The sequence below is a fragment of the Lepus europaeus genome, chromosome 22 (genome assembly GCF_033115175.1).
Source record: "Lepus europaeus isolate LE1 chromosome 22, mLepTim1.pri, whole genome shotgun sequence".
In the NCBI taxonomy this organism is placed as follows: domain Eukaryota; kingdom Metazoa; phylum Chordata; class Mammalia; order Lagomorpha; family Leporidae; genus Lepus; species Lepus europaeus.
Window position 1 is genome coordinate 40,482,044 of NC_084848.1, and position 16,242 is coordinate 40,498,285.

Consider the following 16,242-nt stretch of genomic DNA (forward strand, 5'->3'; position numbering starts at 1 on the left):
GGGAGGCCAAAGAGTTGGGCCATCTTCTACTGCTTTCCCAGGCCATAGCAGAGAACTGGATTGGAAGTGGAGCAGCCAGGACTCGAACTGGTGTCCATATGGTTTACCAGCACTGTGGGCTGGGGCTTTAACCCACTGCGTCACAGCACCAGCCCCTGATGTCTGCTTCTGACCCAGCTTCCTGCTGAAGCTGGAGAGGCAGCGGAAAATGGCCCAAGTGTTTGGGCCCTGTGTGGGAGACCTGGATGGAGTTTCTGGCTCCTAGCTCTGGCCTGGCCCAGATCTAGCTATTATAACCATCTGGGGAGTGAACCAGCAGGTGGAAGATCTCTCTGTCTCTCTCTCTCTCCATTGCTCTGCCTTTCAAATAAATAAGCAAATACATCTTTTTAAAAAAGGAAATGAAGAAATTAGACCCCTTACACACTGCTGGTGGGAATACAGAATTTACCAATGTCTGTGGAAAACAGGCTAGCAATTTCTCATAAAGTTAACCATATATTAGGGGCCGGCGCCATGGCTCACTTGGTTAATCTTCCACCTGCGGTGCTGCCATCCCATATGGGCGCCAAGTTCTAGTCCCGGTTGCTCCTCTTCCAGTCCAGCTCTCTGCTGTGGCCCAGGAGGGCAGTAGAAGATGGCCCAAGTGCTTTTGGGCCCTGCACCCACATGGGAGACCAGGAGGAAACACCTGGCTCCTGGCTTCAGATCAGCCTAGCACTCCGGCCGTAGCGGCCATTTGGGGGGTGAACCATCAGAAGGAAGACCTTTCTCTCTCTCTCTCTCACTGTCTAACTCTGCCTAATTAAAAAAAAAAAAAAAAAAAAGTTAACCATATGTTCATGCATGAATGTTGAGTAGTATTATCCACAATAGCTAAGAAATGGAAATAAGTCAACTGTCCATCAACTAATGAATGAACAAAATGTGGTACATGCAGCCATATAATGGAATATTATTTGGCCCTAAAAATGACTGAAATATTGATACATGCTCCAACCAGGATGATTCTTGAAAATCTTATGTTATGTGAAAGACACAAAAGACCACAGGATTCTATTTAGATGAAATATCAATGATAGGAAATTGAACAGAAACAGAGGGAGGGGGAAATTGGGAATATGGAATTTCTATTTTTTAGGTGGTAAAAATCTTCTGGAATTATGTAGTAGTAATGGCTACACAACGCTATGATCACACTAAAAACCATGCAGTTATACACTTTAATTCTTTCCTTTTAATTTTGTAAAAATTTATTTATTCAAGAGGTAGACAGGGGAAGAGAAAAGACGGAACTTTCATTCACTGATGTTTTCCGCAATTATCCCCAACAGCCGGAGCTGGGCCAGGCAGAAGCCAAGAGCTGGGATCTCGACCCAGGTCTCCAGCGAAGGTGGCAGGAACCTAATTACCTGGGCCTCCCTGCTGCCTCCCAGGGTTCGAAGCAACAAGCAGCCGCAGTCAGTGCCAGACCTGCGTACAGAACCCAGGCACGCCAAAGTGCAATGTGAGCACCTGAACTAGCAGGGTGAAGTCTCCCTAGAGTCTCACATCCTAAAATGGTCAATTTTACACAAATTATTTTTCAATTTTTAAATTAAAAAAAAAAAAACCTATGATTAAGAGATCAAGTGGACAAAAACTATGAACAGATGGAGTTTCTCTTTCAGTAGAGAGATGAAAATAAGAATTAAAATAAACACCATATAAAAGATGAAGAATTCTTTCAAAGGGCTTATCAGTATTCTCAAAACAGCTGGAGGAAGAATCAGTAAACTTGATTACGGTCACAAAGGCGATCCAAACTGGGGCCAGCGCTTGGTGCGGCAGCTTAACCCGGTGCTTACCAATGCTGGCACCTCATACTGGCACTCCTGCTGTCTGCTTCTGATTCTTGCTAATGCGTGGGAAGACGGCCCAGGTGACTGGGCCCTTGTCACCCGTGTGGGAGAGCAGGATGGGGCTGCTGGCTCCTGGCCATCTGGGGAGTGAACCAGTGGATAGAAGGTATCGTTCCCTCTTGCTCATGCTTCTTCTTTCTGTTGCTTTGCCTTTCAAATAAATTAACAAAGCCTTTAAAATAATGTTTTTCTTTTGAATGATCCAAACTGAATACCAAAAGAAACGCAAGTGAGTTGGGGATAAAACCCACACAGGGCATCCCTGAGCTATGGAACATCACACAGTCCAACATACATATAAATCAAGTGCCAAAAGGACTAAGAAACACCTAAGAGACACTGGCCAAAACACAGATCCAGGCAGCTCAGGATAAGGACAGACACACACACACACACACACAGTGAGACAGAGACAGGCAGGCAGGCAGGCATTCCTGGATCCACTGTCAAACTTCTGAGAAGCAAAAACAAAGAGAAGTCAAAGGAGCAAAGGTAAGTTTTCAGTCACCTCTCTGTGTCCACTCGGCGGTTGGCTCCAGTAAACCCCACAGACACAGAAACCTGTTGCTGTGCAAGTCCCGTATAACTGGCATAATATTTGCAAGGAGTACTTAAATCATCTCTAGACTACTTTTAATACCTAACAATGGGGGCTGGCACTGGGGAGTAGCAGGTTAAGCTGCTGCTTGCAGCACAATCCCATGGGCGCAGTTCAAGTCCCAGCTGTTCCACTTCCAATCCAGCTCCCTGCTAATGTGCCTGGGAAAGCAGTGGGAGATGGTCCAAATCCTTGGGCCACTGCACCCAGTGGGAGACTCGGAAGAAGCTCTGGGCTCCTGGCTTCAGATTGGCCCAGCTCCAACCATTGCAGCCATCTGGGGAGTGAATCCCGCAGGTGGAAGATCTCTCTCTATCTCTCTCCCTTCCCTCCCTCTCTCCCTCCCTCTCTCTCTCTCTCTATATATATATATACACATATATATATATTTATCAAACTCTGCCTTTCAAATAGATATTTCTTATAAATAAATATTTCTTTAAAAAGTCGAACAATGTAAATGCTATGTAAATTGTTATTAAACTGTACTATCTGGGAAATAATGACAAGAAAGCAAAGTCTGTACATATTTAGTAGATACCTTTTTTAAAATAATATTTTTTTTTCTTTTTTTTTTTTTTTTTTTTTTTTGACAGGCAGAGTGGACAGTGAGAGACAGAGACAGAGAGAAAGGTCTTCCTTTTGCCGTTGGTTCACCCTCCAATGGCCGCCGCGGTAGCTCGCTGCGGCCGGCGCACCGCGCTGATCCGAAGGCAGGAGCCAGGTGCTTCTCCTGGTCTCCCATGGGGTGCAGGGCCCAAGGACCTGGGCCATCCTCCACTGCACTCCCTGGCCTCAGCAGAGAGCTGGCCTGGAAGAGGGGCAACCGGGACAGGATCGGTGCCCCGACCGGGACTAGAACCCGGTGTGCCGGCGCCGCTAGGCGGAGGATTAGCCTATTGAGCCGCGGCGCCGGCCTAAAATAATATTTTTGATCCACAGTAGAATCAGTGGATGGGACTTCTCATCCAAAACTATGAAAGCCGGAGAACAAAGGAATGACACTTTAAAAGCATTGGGGAAAAAAATAATAACCTGTCAACACAAAGCTCTGTATTCAACAAAAACCCCTGTATTCAATTTTCATCACTATAACAAATATCTGAGGAAGGTTTATTTTTGCTCATGTTTGGAGGTTCACAGTCCAAGATAGGGTGGCCTTACTGACCTGGCCATTCAGCATGGCCTGACGACAGTGGGAGGAGGTCATGTGGTGAGCTAGAGAGCACTGATGATGGTAGAATGAGGCCATGTGGTGAGCCAGGGAGCACTGACAGTGGGAGAGGCCATGTGGTGAGCCAGGGAGCAGACAGGGAGCACTGACGATGGTGGGAGAGGCCATGTGGTGAGCCAGGGAGCACTCACAACAGTGGGAGAGGCCATGTGGTGAGCCAGGGAGCAGACAGGGAGCACGTTCGTGTCCACGTCTCTATGGGCGCTCCTAACACAGCCACTGTGGTAACACACCCAATCCAAACACTTCCCAAAGGCTCTGCTTTTAGACTCCATAGTTGAACCAAGTGTCATTCCTCAATACCATCGACTTGTGATTTGGGATTTAACTGTCTGTGTAAGTTGGGAAGCCAAATCCCTTTTCCAAAACCGAGGATTACAGAACAACATTCAAAGAGAAGATTAATTGCGAGCGTATCTGCAAAACTAGAAATGTTGTTCAACCAGAATACTAGATAGAAATCTGGACTGATACAAAGAAATAAAATACACTGGAAATTGTAAAAACAAAGTAAATTTAAGACTTTTTTCCTTTCTTAATTTTCCTTAAAAGTATCTAAAGCAAAAACTATTAATAACATGCTGAGGAATTTATAGCATCCATGAAAGTAAAATCTGTAACAGCAATAGAGAACAGAAAGGGGGGAATAGAAGCATAATACTTTAAGGTTCTTAAAGCATAAAACGGTTCTAGTCCCAGTTGGGGGCACCAGTTCTGCCCCAGTTGCTCCTCTTCCAGTCCAGCTCTCTGCTGTGGCCTGGGAAGGCAGTGGAGGATGGCCCAAGTGCTTGGGCCCTGCACCCGCACGGGAGACCGGGAGGGGGCACCTGGCTCCTGGCTTTGGATCAGCGCAGCGCGCCGGCCGTGGCGGCCATTTGGGGGGTGAACCAACAGAAAAGGAAGGCCTTTCTCTCTGTCTCTCTCTCTCACTGTCTAACTGCCTGTCAAAAAAAAGAGAGAGAATATTTGTAAAGGATATTTATTTATTGTAGTACTGCAGAACCAAAAACCCTAACAATCTGAACATCCATCAGTTGGCAAATGTTTGAATCAGAATATTTCCATATAATATAATACTAAGGAGCGTCTTCTTAAAGTTAGCGAAAATTCATAGTGTATATCAGGGTTTGCTATTTGTGTTGTGAAATACTACAAGTTTTAACAAATTCATATTATGTATTCATTATTATGGTATAATTTTACCACTCCAAAAATCCCGTGTTCCACCTACCCGCACTTCCCCTATCTCATGGACTCTTGCCAATCGCTGACTTTTAACTGTCTCTATGGTATTGCCTTCCCCAGAATGGCAAATAGTCAAACTGAATGTAGCCTGTTCTGAATGGCTTCTTTGACCAAACAATAAGCAATTAATGTTCCTCCATATCGGTTTTTGTCTTGAAAGTTCAACTTTTTTTTTTTTTTTTTTTTTTTTTGACAGGCAGAGTGGACAATGAGAGACAGGCAGAGAGAAAGGTCTTCCTTTGCCGTTGGTTCACCCTCCAATGGCCGCCGCGGCTGGCGCACCACGCTGATCCGATGGCAGGAGCCAGGTGCTTCTCTTGGTCTCCCATGGGGTGCAGGGCCCAAGCACTTGGGCCATCCTCCACTGCACTCCCGGGCCACAGCAGAGAGCTGGCCTGGAAGAGGGGCAGCCGGGAAAGTTCAACTTTTTAAACATATCTGAATCACTGGATTAAATTCCACTGCATGGATGTCCTACAGTTTGTTCACCTACTGAAAGACAGGACTTGTTTCCAATTTTTTGGCAATCATAAGGAAAGCTGCTGTAAATATTTCTGTGCCCATTTCTGTGCGTATCTAAGTGTCTTAATCACTGTGCCAAACACCTGCCCCTAGGGGCTACCTTTTTCAACTCTTGCTGAAAGTGTCCCTTCATATCTAATAATATGAGTTCCTGGTTCAGGCATTGTGGTGCAGCAGGTTAAACCATAGCTTGGGACATCTACATCCCATATCAGAGTGCCAGTTTTAGTCCTGGCTCCTTTTTTTTTTTTTTTTTTGACAGGCAGAGTGGACAGTGAGAGAGAAAGACAAAGAGAAAGGTCTTCCTTTTGCCGTTGGTTCACCCTCCAATGGCCGCCGCTGCCAGCACGCTGTGGCAGGAGCCAGGTGCTTCCTCCTGGTCTCCCATGGGGTGCAGGGCCCAAGGACTTGGGCCATCCTCCACTGCACTCCCGGGCCACAGCAGAGAGCTGGCCTGGAAGAGGGGCAACCAGGACAGAATCTGGTGCCCCGACTGGGACTAGAACCCGGTGTGCCGGCACCGCAAGGCGGAGGATTAGCCTATTGAGCCTCGGCGCCGGCCCATTTTTTTTTTTAAAGATTTATGATTTATTGTTTTATTTGAAAGGCAAAGAGTTACAGAGAGGCAGAAGCAGAGGCAGAGAGAAAGAGGTCTTCCATTCGCAGGTTCGAACCCTGCCCTGAATGGCTGCAATAGCCGGAACTGGCTGATCCAAAGCCAGGAGCTTCTTTCAGATCTCCTATGCAGGTGCAGGGGCTCAAGGACTTGGGCCATCTTCTACTGTTTTCCCGGGCCACAGCAGAGAGCTGGATCAGAAGTGGAGGAGCCAGGACTTGACCTGCGCCAGTCCCTCCTCTGCTTCAAATCCAGCTTCCTACTAATGCACATGGGAAGTAGCAAAAGACGATCCAAGTGCTTGGGCCCTTGCCACTCATGTGGGAGACCCAGATGTAGTTTCTGGCTCTTGGCTGCAGCCTGGCTCAGCCCTGACTCTTGCAGGCATTTGGGGAGTGAACCAGCAGATGGAAGACCTCTCTCTCTCCCTCTCCCTCCACCTCTCTGTAACTTTTTCAAGTAAATAAACAAATCTTTTTTTTTTTAATTATTTATTTATTTATTTATCTGAGAAGCAGACATAAGAGCTCCCATCTGCTACTTTACTAAATGACTTCAACAATAGGAGATGGACCGAAGCCAAAACCAGCAGTTGGGACCTGGATTCAAGTCTCCCATACGGTGTCAGGGACTCAACCACTTGAGCCACCACAGGCTGCCTTCCAAGCTCTGCATTAGCAGGAAACCGTAGTTCGGAGTGGAGTCAGGACTCCAACACAGACATTCTGATACAGGATGTGGTGTCCCAACCGGTGTCTTGTCACTAGGGCAAAAGCCCACCCCCGGCACTCTCCTGTGCCAGCGAGACAGTGAAACGAAAACGTGGCTCTGCCCTTAAAGGGATAATGGTTGAAGGAGAAAATTTCTCTTTCCATTTTGAGACATTCACTTTGCATATACCAAAGGCTTCGAGTAACCACTTCCGGATTCTTATCTCCAAACAATCTCTTTTTTAACCTTCAGTTTCACGTTGCTAAATGTCTACATACACCAACAGGACTCAAAATCCAGATGATAGAAAATGCACTTGGTTAGCTTCTCTGCTCAACCTGTGCTCCCGAGTTCCACGACAGCAAAATGAGAATCAGTGGTTCTTTCCTCCCTTCCCAATGGCTTACATTTCTTGGCTTAGCATCCAGGGTGGTACATTCTGCTCACTGGACTTCTGAATACACTGGATATGAGGAAAAGTGGGCATGGAAAGGGACGGGGGCCCAGGGAAGGGGAGACCTGTTTGATCCTGCTGGGTCTGGTGTGAGGACACATGGGCAGAGGCAAAGCTGAGGAAGGCAGGCCCAGGTCACAGAGGTCCCTGTGGGCAAAGGAGAAGAGCTCCAGTTCAACTTGGCTGCTTACGGGCATCACTCCAGGAATGTTTAACTTTTATGCTGCATAGCCATATTAAACAGTTGGAACAAATGGATTACATCAGGTCCTGAAGGAGAAAATTACAGAGAGCCACACGCACAGCACCCACATTAATAATGCAGAAAATGGGGGGCTGGCACTGTGGCGCAGTGGGTAAAGCAGCTGCCTGCAGTGCTGGCATCACATATGGTTCTAGTCCCGGCTGCTCCACTTCCAATCCAGCTCTCTGCTGTGGCCTGGGAAAGCAGTAGAAGATGGCCCAAGTCCTTGGGCTCCTGCACCTGTGGTGGGAGACCTGGAAGAAGCTCCTGACTTCAGGCAGGCTCAGCTCCGGCCATTGCAGCCATTTGGGGAGTGAACCAGCAGATGGCAGATCGATCGATCGATCGATCTCTCTCTCTCTCTCTCTGCCTCTGTAACTCTTAACTCTGCCTTTCAAATAAATAAATAAATCTTTTTAAAAAATGCAGAAAATGGAGTTAAGGGAGAGATCAAGGCTGGATGCTGGGAGGTTATGAAGAATGTGAAGAAGTCCAAACAAGAGGTCATGGGCCGCATGGGGGAGAAGACAAGCCAACCTGAAAAACATTCAGGAGGCAAAATTAGGGAGCCCTGGCACTGCCTGGACTTGCAAGTGAGAGGGAGGAAGAAACAGAGGAGTAGGGGAAGAATCTAGGCTGATTCCTGGGCCAGATGACTGCGGGGAGTTGAGTCACAAATGGAATCCCCAAATCAAGAAACACAGACATGCCTCTGGTTTTACCCACTTAAAGATCAAGAGCTTGTGAAGGTGGCTAAGGGCCAATGTGCTACCGGGATTCAGCCCTGGGACTCCAGGAAGTTGTGAAGGGGAATTACACAGGAAGAGCCAACAGTAGGCCAACAACAGAGCCCCACAAACCGCTGTTGAAAGGACAGATAGAGGAAGAAAAGAAGCAAGACTATAATGGAGGCCAGAAAAAAAGAACTTGGGGCCAGTGTTGTAGCACAGCAGGTTAAGCCACTGCCTGCTGCGCCACCATCCCACATGAGTGCTGGTTACAATCCCGGCTGGCCTGCTTCTGATCCAGCTCCCTGCTAATGTACCGGGGAAAGCACTGAAGATGGCTCGAGTGCCTGGGCCCCTGCACCTGTGTGGGATACTGGGAAGAAGCTTCTGGCTTCTGGCTTCAGCCTGGTCCAGCCCTGGCTGTTGAAGCCATTTACGGAGTGAACCAGCAGATTAAAGATCTCTCTGTGTTTGTCTCTCTCTGTAACTCTGCCTTTCAAATGAATAAACAAATCTTAAAAGGGGGTGGGAAGGGGAAGCTGGTATTGTTACCACCTGCAACACCGCAACCCACATGGGTGCCAGTTTGTGCCCCAACTGTTCCACTTCTGATCCAGCTACCTGCTTAATGGCCTGGGAAGGCAGAAGATAGCCCAAGTGTTTGAGCCCTTGAAACCACGTGGAGAGTGAACCACTGGATGGAAAATCTCTGTGTACTTCTGACTTTCAAAATAAATAATTAAAAAAAAAAGAACCAAAAACAAATCAGATAAGCAGCCATACAACAGCTATCATTAACAGTGTCAGCCTCTTCACGTGCATTGTTCCATTTAACCCTCTCAATGAGCCTAAAAGAGAGGTTTTTATTATTATTATTATTATTATATTTGTTAAGAAGAACATGAAGAATCTGAAGTTTAAAGAGACAGGTACCACATGCTGGTTGAGCAAATGGGCATATGACAGACTGCAAGGGTTCAAATCCTGGCTCTCCTGGCTCTGGGTGTCAGGTTCTTATTCTTGAAAAAGGGGAGAGTGGGGACCGGCAATGTGGCAAAGCAAGTGAAGCCTCCACCTGCAACACCAACACCCCATATGGGCTCCAGGTTGAGTTTCAGCTGCTCCACTTCTGACCCAGCTCCCTGCTATTGTGCCTGGGAAAGCAGCAGAGGATTACCCAAGTGCTTGGGCCCCTGCACCTATATGGGAGACTAATATGAAGCTCCCAGCTCCTGTCTTCCAATGACTTCCCAGCTTTCAATGACTGGCCCAGCCCCAGTCATTGAGACCATTTGGAGAGTAAACCAGCAGATGGAAGATCTATTTCTCCCTATGTCTCTCTTTAACTCTGTCTTCCAAATAAAATAAATCCTTAAAAAAAAGGGGGGGGGGTAGATGTGTGGGAGAGGGAGGAGTGAAGTACACTATCAACCTCATAGGGTTTTTTTAAAAGACTTATTTATTTATTTGAAAGTCATAGTTACAGAGAGAAGGAGGGAGAGAGAGAGAGAGAGAGGTCTTCCATCCGCTGGTTCACTCTCCAAATGGCCACAACGGCTGGAGCTGCGCTGATCTGAAGCCAGGAGCCAGGAGCTTCTTCCTGGTCTCCCACACAGACGCAGGGGCCCAAGTCCTTGGGCCATCCTCTACTGCTTTCCTAGGCCATAGCAGAGAGCTGGATCAGAAGTGGAGCAGCTGGGACTCAAACCGGCGCCCATATGGGATGCCGGCACTGTAGGCAGCAGCCTTATCTGCTACGCCACAGCACCGGCCCCCCTCATAGGGTTTTAGAAGGAGATTAATTGCCACATGTTAAGTGCTTCGAATGTACCTGTCACAAATAAAAGCACTTAAACATGAGTAAGTGTAGGCACAGAGAACCTAAAACAAGTGCAGTAAAGTCAAATGGTAACTTGCAGAGGGGCAGGCACTGTAATACTTTGCAAGTTAAGCTGCAACGTTTGATGACAGCATACCATGGTTTGAGTACCACTGCAATACAGCTTCTTGCTGCTACATCTAGGAAGCACTGGATGATGGGCCAGGCACCTGGGTTCCTGCCACTCGAATGGGAGACCCAGATGGAGTTCCTGGCTCTTGGCTTCAGCCTGGCCCAGCTCTAGCTAGATACTGCAGCTCTTTGAGAAGTGATCCAGCAGGTGAAAGATCTCTACCTACCTACCTACCTATCAATCATCTCTCCTTCTCTCTGTGTTGCTCTGCTTTTCAAGTAAATAAAAACTATTTTTTAAAAAATAATTTACACATGGCTGGCACTGTGATGTAGAGGGTTAAGCCTCCACCTCCAGTGTTGGCTTCCCATATGGACACGGGTTCAAGTCCCAGCTGCTCCACTTCCAATCCAGCTCTCTGCTATGGCCTGGGAAAGCAGCAGAAGATGGTCCAAGTGCTTGGGCCCCTGCGCCCACGAGGGAGACCTGGATGAAGCTCCGGCTCCTGACTTCGGCCTGGTCCAGCCGCAGTTATTGCAGCCATTTGGGAAGGAACTAGAGAATGGAGGATTTCTGTTTCTCCTTCTCTGTCTCTGCCTTTCATATAAATAAATAAACATTTTTAAAAACTTACAGAACTATAAGATATAATTTCCACTTCTTTTATGTACTCATAAACAAATGCATGTGTATATAAAAGTATACACCATCCAGTATAGCTCAACTACAGGGATCCATTCTGAGAAATGCAGCATGTAAAATCACAAAGTGAACTCACACAAACCATGAGGGCTACAACACCCCTAGACAATGTGATCTTATGGGCCTGCCCTGGTGGTGCACACGTTCTGCCACAGATCAAAACACCACTGTGTGGCACAGACAGTATACTGCGTAGGTAGGTACTGCTGAAGTGGGTGCACAGTACGCAAGTGAATGTGCCAAACAGAACAAGTGAAGTTGCCAAACAGAAAGATACTTTAATGTACTAACGATTCTTTAAATACCCACTGTAGATTAGGCCAAAAAGAAGCTTTCTGACACTATGACCGTGTTACCTCGTCTCTCATCCTACATAAGGCAGTATTTTATACACATTTGTAAACTGACAGCCATACGCTCTTCTTTACATTTTGAAGTACATTCACTATTTACTACTCCAAATTAGAATATCTAAATGAGTATGTTGAAATAGAAATCAAAGGGGTGAAACCCTTAAATATAAAGATTTATAGCTTGTAAACATACAGCGGTGTCAGCCCTTTTAGCCGTTTTTGGTGCGTACCACGGGGAGATCAGAATCTGCCATGTTCATTTCCTCTATTCTGAACACAGCAAACGACCCTGACTTCAAAAGAAACAACCAACAAAAGGGAGAATTCTTGAACCATCCTGCAAAACCCGGATATTAAGAGGGGAAAAAAAAAAAAAAAACACACTTAGAGAGCTGATGTGACGGATAAAAATGACTGAAAACGATGCACTGTTGGTTGTAACTTTACTAAGCACATGAACTAGACTTGAGCTATCTTACTGCCTTCCTTGCTCTCGGCATTGATCACTACTGCCATCTAGCAGCAGGTCCCAAAATGGGAAAACTAAAAACTCTCAGGATCCAACTCCAGCCTCCCAACAGGAAGATGCTTTAACATGTTAATTACTTAAATTTCTGCTGTTAACCATGGTAACTGAAGTGATCTGAATTCTTCTTAGAAGTTCTTCTCTCCCTGACAATATAAATTATCATCTCCATGTAGACTCCTAGGCTTCACCCTCTGCCCTGATCTCTCTCCAAAACTACAATCCTGTTTTCCTAATGTCTAGACTAGTCCCTATACCTGGATGTGCAGCCTAAACTTTCAACTTAAATACAGCCAAGATGGGGGCTAGCACTGTGGTACAGCAGGTAAAGCCGCCGCCTGCAGTGCTGGCATCCCATAGGAGCACGGGTTCGAAATCCAGCTCCCTGCTATGGCCTGGGAAAGCAGCAGCAGATGACCCAAGTGCTTGGGCCCCTGCAGCCACATGAAGACCCAGAAGAAAATCCTGGCTCCTGGCTTCAGACTGGACCATCTCTGGCCATTGTGGCCTTTTGGGGAGAGAGCCAATAGATAGAAGATCTCTCTCTGTCTCTCCCTCTCTTAACTCTGCCTTTCAAATAAATAAATCTTTAAGGTCGGCACCGTGGCTCAACAGGCTAATTCTCTGCCTGCGGCGCCAGCACACCAGGTTCTAGTCCCGGTTAGGGCGCCGGATTCTGTCCCGGTTGCCCCTCTTCCAGGCCAGCTCTCTGCTGTGGCCTGGGAGTGCAGTGGAGGATGGCCCAAGTCCTTGGGCCCTGCACCTGGCTCCTGCCTTCGGATCAGCGCGGTGCGCCGGCTGCAGCACGCTGGCCACGGCAGCCATTGGAGGGTGAACCAACGGCAAAGGAAGACCTTTCTCTCTGTCTCACTCTCCCTGTCCACTCTGCCTGTCCAAAAAAAAAAAAAAATCTTAAAAAAAAAAAATACCGGGTGCCGGCACCGCGGCTCACTAGGCTAATCCTCCGCCTTGCAGCGCCGGCACACCGGGTTCTAGTCCCGGTCGGGGCACCGGATTCTGTCCCAGTTGCCCCTCTTCCAGGCCAGCTCTCTGCTGTGGCCAGGGAGTGCAGTGGAGGATGGCCCAAGTGCTTGGGCCCTGCACCCCATGGGAGACCAGGATAGGCACCTGGCTCCCGCCATCGGATCAGCGCGATGCGCTGGCCGCAGCGCGCCAACCGCGGCGGCCATTGGAGGGTGAACCAACGGCAAAAGGAAGACCTTTCTCTCTGTCTCTCTCTCTCTCACTGTCCACTCTGCCTGTCAAAAAAAAAAAAATACCTCCAAGGGGCAGGCAATTGACACAGTGATTACATCACAATGGGGAAGTCCACATCCCCTACCAGTGCGCCTGGGTTTGAGGGTTCCAGCTTCCTGCTAATGTGTACCCTGGGAGGCAGCAGGTGATGGCTCAAGTACTTGAGTCCCTCTCATCTACATGGGAGACTGGAAGTACATTCTTGGCTCCTGGCCTTGGCCTGGCCCAGCCCTGCTGCGTCAGGTATCTTGAGAGCCATTTCAGATGGGAGAGTCTCTATGCTTTTCACATAAATAATTTTTTAAAAATATTTATCTTATTTTTTCAAAAGACAGAGTTACAGAGAGAGGTAGAGACAGACAGAGAGAGGTCTTCTATCCACTGGTTCACTCCCCAGATGGCTGCAACGGCCAGAGCCACACCGATCCGAAGCCAGGAGCCAGGAGCCTCCTCCAGCTCTCCCATGCAGGTGCAAGGGCCCAAGCACTTGGGCCATCCTCCACTGCTTTCACAGGCCATGGCAGAGAGCTGGATTGGAAGTGGAGCAGGCAGGACACAAACCAGCACCCATATGGGATGCCTGCACTACAGGCCAGGGCTTTAACCCTCTGCACCACAGCGCCAGCCCCCTAGAATAAATAATTTTTTTTAAAGTTTAAAAAACAGAAATCCAAAATAACTCTTATTTGAATTCTGTCATCTGCACAGTTGTCTCAGTCATCTAATGTCAAAATCAGAACATCTATGACTAAATGCAGGTAAGGGATGGAAAATAACTAGGTAATAAACTCTACTTCAAAAATCACCCTTCAAGGGCTAGCACTGTGGTGCAGCAATTAACACCTCCACCTGCAATGCTGGCACCCTATACGGTGCCAGTTTGTGTACCAGCTGCTCCACTTCTAATCCAGTTTCCCGCTGACAGCCTGGAAAAGCAGCAGAAAACAGCCTAAGTACTTAGGCCCCTGGCACCCACATGGAAGACCCAGAAGGAGTTCTGAACTCCTGGCTTCAGCCTGGCCTAGCGCTGGCCATTGCGGCCATCTGGGGAGTGAACCAGAGGATGGAATCTCAATCTCTCTTTCCCCCAACCTGCTCTGTCTCTCCCTCGCTCTCTGTAAATCTGTGACTTTCACAATAAATTTAAAAAAAGAAAATCACCCTTCAGGGGCTGGTGTTGTGGCGCAGCAAGTTAACCAGTTTGAGTTCCAACTTCTCCATTTCCAATCCAGCTCCCTGCTAATGAGCCCAGGAAAGCAGTGGATGATGGTCCAAGTACCTGGGCCCCTGCCACCCAAGTGGGAGACCAGGATGGAGTTCCAGGCTCCTGGCTTCCATCTGGCCCAGCCCCAGCCCCAGTCCTGGCTGATGTGGCCATTTGGAGAGTGAACTAGAAGATGGAAGATCTGTCTCTCCCTGTCACTCTGCCTTTCAAATAAATAAAATAAATCTTTAAAAAAATGAAAATAAGCTCTCTGCTCCGGCCCGTTCGACAGGTAGCTGCTACTTCAAGCAGTGCAAGTGCGTCCCCGAGACACGATGGTGAAGGTCGGAGTGAACGGATTTGGCCGCACTGGGCGCCTGGTCACCAGGGCTGCTTTTAACTCTGGCAAAGTGGATGTTGTCGCCATCAACGATCCATTCATTGATCTCCACTACATGGTCTACATGTTCCAGTATGATTCCACCCACGGCAAGTTCCACGGCACAGTCAAGGCTGAGAACAGGAAGCTGGTCATCAACGGGAAGGCCATCACCATCTTCCAGGAGCGAGATCCTGCCAACATCAAGTGGGGTGATGCTGGTGCCGAGTACGTTGTGGAGTCCACTGGCGTCTTCACCACCATGGAGAAGGCCGGGTCATTTGAAGGGCGGAGCCAAAAGGGTCATTATCTCCGCCCCCTCCGCCGATGCCCCCATGTTCGTGATGGGTGTGAACCACGAGAAGTATGACAACTCCTTCAAGATCATCAGCAACGCGTCCTGTACCACCAACTGCTGAGCCCCCCTGGCCAAGGTCATCCACGACCACTTCGGCATCGTGGAGGGGCTCGTGACCACAGTGCACGCCAGCACCGCCACCCAGAAGACCGTGGACGGGCCCTCCGGGAAGCTGTGGCGTGACGGCCGCGGGGCCGCCCAGAACATCATCCCCGCCTCCAGTGGCGCTGCCAAGGCCGTGGGCAAGGTCATCCCTGAGCTGAACGGGAAGCTCACTGGCATGGCCTTCCGTGTGCCCACCCCCAATGTGTCGGTCGTGGACCTGACCTGCCGCCTGGAGAAAGCTGCTAAGTATGACGACATCAAGAAGGTGGTGAAGCAGGCGTCCGAGGGCCCCCTGAAGGGCATCCTGGGCTACACCGAGGACCAGGTCGTCTCCTGCGACTTCAACAGTGACACCCACTCCTCCACCTTTGATGCTGGGGCTGGCATTGCCCTCAATGACCACTTTGTGAAGCTCATTTCCTGGTACAACTATGAATTTGGCTACAGCAACAGGGTGGTGGACCTCATGGTCCACATGGCCTCCAAGGAGTAAGAGCCCTGAAACCGGCGGCCCCAGCGAGAGCGCCGGAGGACGAGAGGCCCTCAGCCGCTGGGGAGTCCCTGCCCCCGCTCAGTCCCCACCACACTGAGAATCTGCCCCTCTTCACTGTTTCCATCCCAGACCCCCTGGAGGAGGGGAGGGGCTTAGGGAGCCCTACCTTGTCATGTCACCATCAATAAAGTCTTCTGCACCCAAAAAAAAAAAAAAAGAACCCTTCAGCTCTGCTACCAGAGCCTCAGTTTCTCATTACCTCTCATCTACAGCTGCAACACCACCCACACTCCTGACACAGACTAGCACAGGAAACACTTCATTCACCATCTAACTGCACAGACACGCAAGGAAGAGGTCACCTCCGTGGGAGACCTGGATTAAGATCTCAGCTTCCGGCTTCAGGCACAGCCAAGACCTGACCACTGCAAGCGAGTCAGCGGACGGAAGTGTGTTCTCTCTAATAAATAAATAAAAACTACTAAAAAAATACTGAAATTCAGTATAACACTATCTGGGAAGTCAAAGCAAAGAAATGATTTCACAAACGTATCTTAAGTAAACAGAACTAAATAATTTTTTCATAAAATATCATCATACTGTAATACCCCAAAAAGTTTGTGGAAAATGCATAGTAATAAAAAAATGCATGAACTTTAA

General features: G+C 48.3%; 1 protein-coding gene and 1 pseudogene across 4 annotated transcripts in view; one reads left to right on the top strand and one right to left on the bottom strand.

Moving 5' to 3' along the window:
* WDR89 (WD repeat domain 89) overlaps positions 1–16,242 on the bottom strand; it is a 56,154-nt gene that overhangs the window by 22,565 nt on the left and 17,347 nt on the right. Inside the window, exon 1 of one of the 4 annotated variants that reach the window (XM_062181601.1) lies at positions 1,848–1,887. The exons of the other annotated variants lie outside the window; for them this stretch is intronic. The gene's annotated coding sequence lies outside the window, so the exon portion shown is untranslated. Of the gene's footprint in view, positions 1–1,847; positions 1,888–16,242 lie in introns of those variants that run through there. 4 annotated transcript variants of the gene reach the window in all.
* On the top strand, positions 14,562–15,597 carry LOC133751313 (glyceraldehyde-3-phosphate dehydrogenase-like; annotated as a pseudogene).